General features: G+C 32.5%; 1 long non-coding RNA gene across 1 annotated transcript in view; it reads right to left on the bottom strand.

The window, feature by feature from the left end:
- The window catches only part of LOC138170072 (uncharacterized), a 30630-nt gene extending 17317 nt beyond the window's left edge, over window positions 1-13313 (bottom strand). The window contains exon 1 of the long non-coding RNA XR_011170532.1: window positions 13148-13313. This is a non-coding gene — a long non-coding RNA (uncharacterized lncRNA). The remainder of the gene's footprint in view (window positions 1-13147) is intronic.
- Window positions 13314-13517: the final 204 nt, after the last annotated feature.

Consider the following 13517-nt stretch of genomic DNA (forward strand, 5'->3'; position numbering starts at 1 on the left):
AAAAAAAAAGTCACCTGAAACATAAAAGACCCAAGATGTGTAATTAAATATAGATGTTAAAAATCTAATCTCAGAAAAAAAAATTGATTAATCCATAATTAATCCACCAAACTGTTGGGTGGAAAGGGAACTTGGTTACTATAGATACAGAAGATGTTTAGAAAACAATTACTTTTTGGGATATACAAATTATTCTTAAGAACTTAGAATGAAAACACTGTGATTTGATGAAATAAAAATAGTACTAAACAAGAAAGAAACAAAGTTAAGAAAGAAATTTCCAATAATATCACTAATATTTATCAATGCAAAAATGCTAAATAAAAACTAGCATAAAGGCTATAATAATATATTCAGAAATTTTTTCACTAGGACCAAGTTGGATCAATTACAGGAATATATTAAAAATAATTAATGAAATCAATAATATAAAAACACATTACAAAAATTATGTTAATATATGAAAAGTATGAAAAATATAATTCTGATTTATATTTAATTAAAAACACTTAAATTGGGCACACATTTTCCATATTTCAATTTAGTATAGAGATTGAAAGTTCAAAGCTAGTATCCTTTTTATTGGAGAACACTAGGAGTTTTGTAAATAATTACAGGGGGAAAACAGAGTCAGTTAGATGTTTCCATGGATAGATTGCTGGGCCTAGAGTCAGGAATATCTGAATTCAAATCTGGCCTCAGACACTTAATAGTTGTATGACCCTTGGTAAGTTAATTAACTAATATTTGCATTAATCTACTAGAGAAGGAAATGGCAAACCCTTGAATATCTTTGCCAAAGAAACCCCATGGGCAACATGGCCCCCACTGTCAAGAAAAGTCAGACAAACTGAATGGCTGAATATCAACAACAACAAATAGAGTTAAGCAAAGATGTTTTCATACCTACTTTTATTTGGCACAGTTAAAAAAATATTTAATTATTTTTAGTTTTCAAGATTCACTTTTATAAGATTTTGAGTTTAAAATTTTCTCCACCTTATTCTACTCTCCTCTTCCTAAGATGGCATGCAATCTAACACAGGCTATACATGTACAACTATATTAAATATATTTCCACATTAGTCATGTTGTAAAGAGGAATTAAAATCATGACAGAAAAAAAGAGAATATAGCATGTATGCATTCAGACTCCATAGTTCTTCTTCTGGATGTGGATACCTTTTTCCATCATAAGTCTTTTGGAATTGTCATTGCACAATGTGACTGTTACAACTTTTTCCTGATTCTTGTCATTTCACTTAGCATCAATTCATACAAGTCATTCCAGGTTTTTCTGAAGTCTTCCTGCTCATCATTTCTTATAGAACAAAAGTATTCCATTATATTTATATACCACAATTTTTTCAGCCATTCCCCAATTGATGAACTTTTGTTCAATATCTAATTCTTTGCAATCACCAAAAGAGTTGCTATAAATCTGCTTGAACATGTGGGCACTTTTCCCATGTTTATGATCTTTTTTGGATATAGACCTATAAGTGATATTGCTGAATAAAAAAGTATACACAGTTTTGTACCCCTTTGGGTATAGTTTCAAATTACTCTCTAGAATGGGTGGATCAGTTCACAATTCCACCAACAATGCATTAGTGTTACAATTTTCCCACATCTTCTTCAACATTTGTCATTTATTTTTTTTTGTCATATAAGCCAATCTAATAGGTGTGAGGTGGTACCTCAGTGTTTTTTTTTAATTTGCATTTCTCTAATCAGAAATGATTTAGAGCACTTCTACATGTGCCTATAGATAGCTTTGATTTATGAATCTGAAAACTGCCTGTTTATGTCCTTTGACCATTTATCATTTGGGGAATGGTTTGTATTCTTATACATTCAGCTTAGTTCTTTATATATTTTAGAAATGAGGCCTTATCAGAGCCACAGGCTATAAAAATTGTTTCCCAGGTTTCTGCTTTCCTTCTAATCTTGGTTGCTTTGGCTTAATTTGTGTGAAAAGTTTTTAATTTAATGTAATCATAATTATCCATTTTGCATTTCATAATGTACTCTCTCCCCTACTTGGTCATAAATTCTTCCTTTCTCCATAGATCTGACAGTTAAAATATCCCTTGCTCTCTTAATCTTTTTTTATAGTATAACCCTTTATGTCTAAATTGTGCACCCATTTTGACTTTTTCTTCATATATGGTATAAGATGTTGGTCTATGCCTAGTTTCTGCCACATGATTTTCCAGTTTTCCCAGCAGTTTTTGTAAAATGGTGAGTTCTTATCCCACAAGCTGCATCCTTGTGTTTATCAAACAGTGGATTACTATAGTATTTGACTATTGTGTCTTGTATACCTAACCTATTCCACTGATCTACCACTGTATTTCTTAGCTAGTACCAAACATTTTTGATGATTGCTGCTTTATAATACAACTTGAGATCTGTTATGGCTGGGCTACCTTCTCTTGCATTTCTTTTCATTAATCCCCTTTATATATTGGACATTTTGTTCTCCCAGATGAATTTTGTTATGGTTTTTTCTAGCTCTACAAAATAATTTTTTGTAGTTTGATTGGTTTGGGACTGAATAAGTAAATTAATTTAGGTAGAATAGTATTTGACACAGTTTTGAAAGAGCTAGCAATAGTAATAAAATAAAATTAAGAAATTCAATTGGTATTTGCAATTTAAAGTCATAACTATTCCTTTTGTAGGGAGCATAATGGCTTGCTTAGAAAACACCATGACTCAGCAAAGAAATTAAATATGATAATTAATAAATTTCATAATGTAACAAGATACAAAACAAACTATCATATATTGTAAACATTTCTGTGTAGTTATAACAACAACAAAAAGAAAAAATTATATAAAGAAAGATCCCAATAAGATAAATTAAAAAATGCCTTAAATTTCTCAGAATCAAAATGTACATAAATTCTCTATGTTTGGAATAGTAAAGGTGAATAAAAATTTCATTTATGAAAAAATTACTATGTACTAGTGCTAAGCACTAGGAATACAAATACAAAAGCAAAGAAAGTCTCTGCCCTCAAACAACTGATAGTATAATATATGAACAAACAAATGGAAGTGGTGGCCAGGGATGTTGTGGAGTTTAAAATGTTCAGTAAAAGATATTGAGGCAGAACTCTGAGCCAATGGCACTTTATTAAAGTATCCATGGTCCCCTGTAATGAAATGAACCTAAAGTTTTCCTCACAATCTGAGATGTCCCCTTCCTCTAGAGCCTTATTTTATAAGGTTTCATACCTAAGCTCTTTAAAGGGGCTGCACAAAATGTTGGAATTCATTGACTGATAGATTGCTTTGAAGGCCAAAAAATTATGTGTTAGCCAGGACTTTTGAGAGTTGCCACCCAGAGCTACCAAGGACTGAGGAGACATGGCTGTTATGCTGGTATTTTGTTTTGATGTTGTTTTGCCAGATTTATCCACTGGTGATGGCCAGTGCTGTTGTTGCAGAGGTTCTGGAACCTGGCTGTTGGTTCAGAAGCCCTGAAGAAGCATTTTCTTGTTGTATGTTTATAGAAATCCTGGAAGAGCATTTTGCTATTGTTTTCAGGGGTCCTAGGACTGTTCTGCAGACAGAGAATGAATTAATGAGGACACTGGCAATGTATCTCATGGCCTTGCTAAGCTTTGTCTCACTAGGAACAAAGATTGCTGAGAACTTGCCTCAGGTCAAGATGAAGGAAAAAACCTCTCTTTGAGTATTAAACGTTGTGCTTAAGCTTGTTGTAACTCTGGGGTAGATGGCCTTTTCAGTTGTGATCCAAGGGTGGGAAACTTTTGACTCTTTTGTGCTCTGTGACTGACCAAATGAATGTACTTTGTTTATGATTGGAAACTAATCTCCATTTGAGAAGAGGGGCTTTGTAATTGACTAAATGAATATAATGTCCAGGGGTGAAGTAATACTTGGATATTACTGATTTATACTTGGTAAATGCTGTATTTTGAATTACTCTATATTTTGATTTTCTCTGTTCTTAATTTGTCATTGAATAAAATGGAGAGTAGCTATGCTGGTATTTTGAACCTTGGGAAGTTACCTTTGCTTGGCATTACAAATGCATACAGCAATGAAAGATAAAATGAACAGATCAGTGAACTGGGCATGTGACAAAAATAAAAACACCTTAGAAAAATAAAAAATAAAATATAAAAAATCATACGTTAAACACCCAAATGGAAGTTTAAATTCAAAGAAGAGATAAATAAAGCTGAAAGTTGAAAAAATTGAACTAATAAATGAGTCTAGGATTTAGTTTTACAGAAAAAAATATTAAAACGATAAACCAATGGTTATTCTGATAAAAAAAAAAGAAGAAAATTAAATTACCAGTATTACAAATGAAAAGGAAGAATGCATTATCAATGAAGATGAAATTAAAGCAATTATTTGGAATTATTGTGCTCAATTATATGCCAGAAAACTGACAATGTTAGTGAAATGGATGAATATTTACAAAAATATAGATATCACAGAATCACAGAAGAAATAAAATAATTAGATAACCCTATCTTAGTGAAAGAGATTGAACAAGCCAGAATCAGATGAATTACTAATTAATTCTACCAAACATTTTAGGAACAATTAATCTCAATACTATATGAACTATTTGAAAACAAATAGGTAAAGGAGTCCTACCATAGTCTTTTTATGACATAAATATGGTTTTGGTACCTAAACGAAGGAGAGTTAAAAGAGAGAAAAAACAAATGAACTAGAGACCAATTTTAAAAATGGACATCAATGAAAATATGTTAAATAAAATGCTGGCAAGGAGATTTCAGTACAATTTCATAAATGCCTTACACTATGCTCAGGTGGGACTTTTACCAGGAATTCAGGGTATTTCAAAATTAAGAAAATTATGTTTAAATGACCATCTCAATATAAAAAACAAGAAAATCATAATTATAATAGATACAGCAGCTGACAAAATATATTACCCATTCCTATTTAAAACAACAACAACAAGAACAGCAGCAGCAACAACAATAGCAAACTAGAAAGTATGGCAATTAATAAAGCTTTTATTTAAATATTAAGCATTGTCTATCTAAAACCAAGAGCAGCCATTATATGTAATGGAAATAACTTTAATCCTTCCCAATCAGATTATGGTTGAAGAAAGGGTGACCACTATCATTATTATTATTCAATATTGTATTAAAATGCTAACTGTAGCATTAGAAAAGACAAAGAAATTGGAAGAATAAGAATAGGTAATGAGAAAATGAAACTGTCACCCTTTGCAGATGTTATGATTGTATGTTTAGAGAATCAGCTAAAAATAGTTGAAACAATTAACAGTTTTTAAAAAGTTATAGGATATAAAATAAACCCATATGAATCATCAGTCTTTCATTATTCTACCAACAAAAACCAGCAAGACAAGATAGGATGAAAAATTCCCTTAAAAATAACTGCAGTCAGGGGCAGCCAGGTGGCTCAGCGAGTAAGAGCACTGGACCCAGTGTCGGGATAACCTGGGGATCGAATCTGGGCTCAGATACTTAGCACCCCACCCAGAAATAACTGGCCGTGTAACCTTGAGCAAGTTACTTAACCCCAATTGCTTTAAAAAAAAAACTGAAGTCAATATAAAATACTTAGAAGTTTACTTGCCAAGACAAATTCAGGTACTAAATGAACATAATTATAAAACACTCTTAACAGAAATAAAGACAGATCTAAACAACTTGAGAAAGGTTAATTTTTCTTGAATAGGCTGAATCAATATAATAAAAATGACAATTCTACCTAAGCTAAATTATTGATTTAATGTCATACCAAATAAGAAAATAACTATTTTTAAAAAGTTATAAATAGTAATAAAATTAATCTGGAAAAAGATGCAAGAGGTCAAGAATATCAAGAGCGTCAACAAAAAATGTGAAGGAAGGTGGCCTAATCATACTAGATCTCATACTATATTACAAAGTAATCATCAAAATAATCTGGCACTGGCAAAGAAATAGAGGAATGGATCAGTGGAATAGATTAGGTAAATAATACACAGTAGTAAATTATCATAGTAATCTATTTGAGAAACCCAAAGATCCATGTTTGGGAGGTAAGAACTCAAATTTTACAAAATGTATTGGGAAAACTAGAGATTTGTTTGGAAGAAACTAGGCATAGATCAACTAGGTGGATTAGAAGGTAGAGTGATAATTGTTAGAGTTATGAAAATTTATTTTCCTGGGTTCAAATTTGACCTCAGACACCAACTGTGTGACCTTAGCAAGTCACTTAACTCTGTTTGCTTCATTTCCTCATCTGTAAAATGAAGTGGAGAAGGAAATGGCAAATCACTCCATTGTCTTTGCCAACAAAATTCCAAAGGAGTTTAAGAAGAATCAGATTCGATTGAGCAACAACAAGAACAATTAGGTAAGGGAAGAATTTCCAAATAAACAAGAGATGGAGAAGATCATTGGGAGTAAGAGAAAGAATTTTGATTACATGAAATTCATAAATTTTTGCACAAATAAAACTAATACAGATAAAATTTGAAGGAAAACTGGAAGCTAGGAAAATGTTTTTACAATAAGTTTCTCTGATACAGGCCTCATTTTTAAATACATATAAAACTGAGCCAAATTTAGGAAAATATGAGCCATTTGCAAGTTGATAAATGATCAAAAATGTGATCGACATTTTTCAGATGAAGAAATCAAAGCTGTCAATAGTTGCATAAAATGCTTTAAATCACTGTTGATTAGAGAAATGCAGATTAAAACATCTCTTAGATACTTCCTTGTACCTATAACATTGGCTGACAGGACAAAAGGAAAATGACAAATACTGGAAGCTATACAGAAAACATCGCGTACTATGCATTATTGCTCTAGTTGTGAACTGGTCCAAACATTCTAGAGAACAATTTGGAACTATGCCTAAAGGGCTATAAAACTGTGCATACCCTTTGATGCAGTGGTCTAGTATCTATTAGGTCTGTATTCCAAAGAGATCAAAGAAAAGAGAAAACGAACTAATTGTACAAAAATATTTATAGCAGTTCTTTTTCATTGTGGCAAAGAATTGAAAATTAAAGGTATGCTTGTTAGTTGAGAAATGACTGAAAAAGTTATGGTACATGATTGTGATGGAATAATAATGTACTACAAAAAGTGAGCAGGATAGTTTTCAAAAGAATGTAGGATTGGGGCAGACAGGTGGCTCAGCGAGTAAGAGCACTGACTTCAGTGTCGGGATGACCTGGGGATCAAATCCGGGCTCAGATACTCAGCACCACACCCAGAAATAACTGGCTGTGTAACCTTGAGCAAGTTACTTAACCCCAATTGCTTTAAAAAAAAAAGAATGTAGGATGTCTTATAGGAACTGATGCAAAGTGAAATGAGTAGGACCAGGAGAACATTTTGCACAGTGAGAGAGCAATGTTGTGACAAAATGATCAACTTTGAAAGACTTAGCTATTCAGATCAATGCAATGATCCAAATATCTATTAACTGAGAGATCCCAGTTTAAGTATCTACTCCAAGCAGTGGAAGGACAGAAATCTTCCATATCAAAATATAAATAGCAAAGCCTCTATAGTAGCAAGGAAATTGAAATATCGATTGTATCTGAAAAAATGTAGTACATGAATCAAATATTATTGCACCGTAAGAAATGATCAATATGAAGAATTCAGAGAAATATAGAAAGATGCATGAACTGATGCAGTTATATAAGTATAATGAAGGAAACAATATACATTAATGTTCCAAAGAAATAACATATAAAATAAAATTAAACTGGATGATGTATAATTACTCTAATCAAACTTATATTTAAGGTAGTGAATATACTCCTCTCTCTCTCTCTCTCTCTCTCTCTAGACAAGTACTAGGTGTGGAATGCTGAAGAACCCATCATAGATGGCCAATGTTTGGGTTAACTTTATTGAACTTTTTCTTTTTTAAATCTTGATTATAAAGGAAGTATTGCTGCAACTGGGCTAGCATGGGATAGGTATATATTCAGAAATTAATATAGTATAAAAAATAAAAGACAAGAAAATAGACTACTCATAAAAAAGAAAAGTTGATATAGATGGATAATTGATTCCAGAATTTAATATAGGAAAATATCGCTTCATAAATTAGCATATTATTTTCTTTTTAAAAATTGGTGCTTTATTTTTATATTTTCTATTTCCAAGTACAACATATACCAAATTCCCCCCTCCTAGAAAGTCATCCCTGACAACAAGAAATAAACAAAGAAAAAACACAGTTTAACAACAAAAAAAAGACAATACATCAACCAACTCCAACATCATATTCAATATTCCATACCTGTTATCTCACACCTCTGGAAAGGAGTAAGGGAGGTATCATCTCATATCTCTTATTTAGGAACCAAACCTAATCATAATTTGACAGTATTCAGTTGTGGTTGTTTTTGTTTTCCACTGACATTGTTGTAGATATGGTGAAAATTGCTTTCTTGGTTCTGCTTACTTTACTTTGCATCTTTTAATATGTTTCTTCCCCTACTTCTCTGTATTCCTCATGTTCATCAGTTTCTTATAGTGTTATCATATTACACTATGCTTATGTACTACAATTTGTTTAGTCAGCTTCCAATCCATGGGCCACTATTTTGTTTCTAGTTCTTTGCTTCTAAAAATGCTTATGCAGCTTCTGATTATGCACACACAAACACACACACATGAATATGCATATAAATATATATAGTATATCTATCAATTAATGAACATGTATTAAGTACTTATGTACATGTGTATGTATTCACATACATACATATGCATATATACACACAAACATGCACATATATAGTGCTTTCCCTCTTTTAAAAAAACATTTTTTATGGTATATTCCTAGTAGATGTAACAATGAATCAAAAGGTATTCACAATTTAATGAGCTTTTGGCCATACTTCCAAATACTTTTCCAGAAGGTTGGAATAATTTACAAGTCCCCCCAAATTGAATTACTGTGATTTTTTTTTTCTGATAGACTCTTTAAAATTGCATTTTTTCCTTTTTTGTTTTCTTTGAGCATCTGATATTGATAAGAATTGCAGAGAATTACAAAGCAGGAATAGTTTGCTACAGTGAGGAAGGATCTTCACTGATAAGATCACAGATCCATTCAAGTGCCAAAACCTCTGCTGAGCCTATTTGAACTCAATGTTCCATTGCAGGAAGGCACTGATTGTTATGGTGTTAAGTCAATCCCTGCTGTGTGTGTAACTGGAATTTTCTTAGCAGTAGCACAGGAATGCTCATTTTTATCTCTAGAGGGGCTCCCTTAAATTTTTTTGAATGGTTTGAACTCTTTTGGGAGCTTTGTATCAGACCTATTCCTATGAAAAATTACTGGGTTTTTCTATCTTAACTAAGTTTCTAAAGGAAACCTGTGTAATCTTCCATCATGACCATGAGCAGGACCATATTTCATGGATTCATTCTGAAATGATACCAAAGAGGATTCCAGGAACCCCAAAGATAACTTGATTTTTGTGTTTCAGAGCAGGGGTCCTCAATTTCTGTAGAGCACTACTTTTACCCACTTGCACTTATGAAGTTTACTCTTAAATCCAGGATAACTGGGTCAATCTACATAAAAGTTAGTTTTGACTAGGTGGAATGGACTGATATCTAATTTTAACCATTTATTATTTTTATTTTATCTTAGGATGCAAACTGCATATACTTGGCTTATTTATAAAACAATATTTTTTCTTTATATCTATAGCTTCACCTTTGTTTATATAATAATTGAAATGTAATTGATATCATTTGCTATACACTGTAGGAATATGACATTGAACATCATAGAAAAAATATTTCATAGACTTTTGAAAAGGACAGGTTTCTAGCTTTTAGCAAAATGTTGAAATCAATGTAGAGATCCTGAATTTATTAAAGAAATTCTACTAAGGTAAAAACTGGGAAAAATAAAGCTTTGTAGCTACTGCTCAGATAGATTCTGTAGTATCTGAAGTCTTATGAAAAGAGGGGTAATCTTTAGGGTTCACTGTAATGGTTCTTATATCTGGTCATAAGAGTGACCCTTTTCCCAATTTGCTTAGATGTCTGAAATCAATGCTTATTTTATGTTCTTAGTTGTCAACACATAGAGGGATGACCAGGTCAGCAATTTTTTCCTATACCTTTGATATCATCTTCTTCAGATGCCTTGTAAATCAATCAATGCCTTCACAATTTTGTCACCTCCAGCATGAATCTTGCCTATGTAGACTTTATCCAATTCAGCTTCTTTTACTGTCTATTTTCTATATGAATATTTTTATTTCTTTTGTTAGTATTTGAGGGACTATCATGTTAAAATACAAGTGTGGTGGTTCTATCACCCTTGAGGCACAAAATAACTTGATATAGTTTTTTTTTGCAAATCTTTTCCATTTTTCTTTTACTTGTAGTATTCTTTCCACTTTCATCCTTGAATGCCTTTGAGATGACCTTGCATAGGTGACTATCTTGACAAGGAATTTTTAGACTGGTTTTCCCCTGCACTCCTTTCCTCTGCTTTATGACATGACTGTTAATAATCATCCTTCATTCTTCTCTTTAATATTTAACACATTAGTTCCCATTCTAACCCAGTGTTGCCCTTGGCAGCCATATCTCTCCATTTGGTATATGTCATATGTTTACTGAATAAAACACTCTTGGGTCTTTTGGTATCCTTGTTACAGAAATTTTTTTTTTCTAAAAAATTAAGGAAACTCAACCTTGTTTGACTGCATTTTGCTCCTGTAGTGAGGGTGGCAGAGCAGTAAGAGAGGAAACAGCAGAAAATAAGAATTATAAATGATTTTCACTATAGGATGTCAAAATGCGACAAAAGGAGAAAAACTGGTTAATTTTCTGAATGATGATATTTTGTGGCACAGACAGATACCCTCTTCAAATGACTTTTATGAAGAGTTCTAGATTTGGGAAAAATTCCTAATAAGTAGATCTCACATTTTATGGTGATCACATATACTTTTTCACCTTCTGCCTATTTTATTATTTTGATTATCTTCAGTTATTTAAAGTGGAGAAATAAATTTTCTTTTTCATCACTAAATAAAAGTCTATCATGAACAAGGAGCTGTGTGTAAAAGCTGTATTAAAAAAGATTCATTAGTGCTATTGTATAAGGGAAATTATTGTGAAAGGGAGGACAGCATCCACATATGGTGGTACACATCACCTTGAAAATTTATTTAACTGAGAAATATAATAAAATCTATGTTGAGAATTAGCAAAATTCCTCAGAGCCAACCAAAATCCCTGAGGAATAATTAACAGTTGAAAGGATATCACAGTCTCTGTAGAACACAAACTCAATAACGCCTGCTTTTTAATAGTTAAAAGGAAGGAGTAGATGAAAAGAGAAAAACAATGTACAAAGAACAAGCAGTTTACAAGCTAGATATAAAAAAAAAACTCTCTAGGCATAGGTAATACACATTTCTGAGGGTCATCCAAACATCATTTTGAGCCAGGTCTCAAGGCTGACAAATAATCAGTGGCATCAGAGTTCTACAACAGAAATGAAGCTAGCCCACCTGGTTTCTCTGAACCCCAAACCTCTGAAGCAACCACAAATGACACTGCTCCCCTTTTCTTTTTCACTACAAATGTCAAAGGCTATTTTCTGTTTTCTTTTTTTTTTCCTTGAGTTTCTGGTTCCTTCAGGCATTTTCTTTTCTTTTTGTCTGCCTCAGATCTCATTCACCAGTTTTTGTGCTAATCCATTTTACCTCCTATCTCTGGAATTGTACTATAATCTTAAACTTTTGTTTTTCTAACAGCCAGTTCTTAACCTGGAAACCACAGATCTGTGAATTCATATGGGGAACAAAATTCTCTCTTTCTTTTCATTCACCTCCAACCTCAATTATTAATATAAGCAACAAACATCATTGTGTTAAGTGTTCTATAGGTTTTCTAGACTGCCAAAGCTGGCTAGGACCCAGATAAAATAAGAACCACTAGTATATTCCAGGTCCTATCTTAATTTCTCCCATGACACCTTTCTTATCACTTCTTTCTCTTCCAAGCTTCCTTTCATCTGTATTATTATTCTTGAACTTCTTATAGCTTCTTTCTAGTAATTATCATGGTTATAATTTTCTTCCAACAATTAAATTCTGGTTCTCCTCCCCTGCTGTCAATGTCTCCCCTCTTCCAACCTGTTCCTTCCCACCCTTAAAACTTTGATCAATAACAAGAATACAAATGCATGATCATTTCATTACATAGATACAGAGATACACCCAGTTCTGAGTGATCAAGTTAACTATAAGTGATATTCAATTATCGCTGTGCAGCAAACTGGCTTCAACACCATGGAGGGGAGGAAAAAGCACACAGAACCTAGAGGCCAGTGGTTTAAATCCTGCCTCCATTACTTAACTCCCATGTCATGTAGGTCAAGACTCAAATCTATCTAGGCTTCTGTTTCATTGCCTGAAAAATTATGAATTGAACAAAATGACCCCTGAGGTCCTTTTGAGCTCTAAATGCATCATTCATGATGATCCACCATGATTCCTCCCATTAGCAGCTGAGTAACACAATTTTGCCCTAAAAACCACATTAAAACAATATAAGAACAAGAGAGTTTTCAGGTACCACATACCTTAGTCATAACTCTAGAAGAAACCAAATAGACATAGAAATGTATATGTTCATGTATATATATGTACACATATGTACATATACATGTGTGTATATACACATATCTATATGCACATACTTTCCCTCTGACCCACAATTTAATTGCTCTGAGAAGCTCCTATCAAGGAAATTCCTTCTTTATTTAAGATCAGCAACTATTCTATAACCTATAGTTTCAGAGTGGCCTTCAGAAATATGTATATATATTATCAGTATTTATGATACAGGATCTTTTATGCTTTTATACTTAGTTGGTATAACCTTATCACATTATATAAAAAGGTTTATGTTTCTTCAGAAAACTTTCCAATTAAATTCCATACTGCTGCATAAATTTATTATAATATATTATATATTTACAAATAATATTATACCAGATGTCATTTCATTGTATCATGTAATTCAAAGGCATCTAAGGGGATGCCATTCCCTCATTTTGCAGGTGAGATAAAGAAAACTAAGTGACTTACCCAAGCTCACAGAGCTAATCAGGCAAGGACAGAATCAGGCCTAGATCTGAGATCTTCAAATTTTCTGTTCAGTGCTCTTTCTACTCCACACTTAGAGACTGCAAATAATAAATACTCATACAGACTGGAAAATGAAACAACTTCAGTGATGTTAAACTATGTAGGGTAATGTGTGCATATTGTTTATTTGGAACTACTTATGTCTACTGCCGTAACAGATATAGATAGGAATCAGTTAGAGAACAATTCCCTAGATTATTTATTGATCCCTATTTTGGCATCAGTCAATTCTCCTTTCTCCTTTCTCTGTATATAGGTGCTGGTGGTTTCTAAATGCTTCCATACTTGCTATCTTTCAGTTCTTCTGGAT

The sequence above is a fragment of the Petaurus breviceps genome, unplaced genomic scaffold, assembly GCF_028583685.1.
Source record: "Petaurus breviceps papuanus isolate PSGF00001 unplaced genomic scaffold, PetGlider_PUasm1.0 38, whole genome shotgun sequence".
Classification (NCBI taxonomy): domain Eukaryota; kingdom Metazoa; phylum Chordata; class Mammalia; order Diprotodontia; family Petauridae; genus Petaurus; species Petaurus breviceps.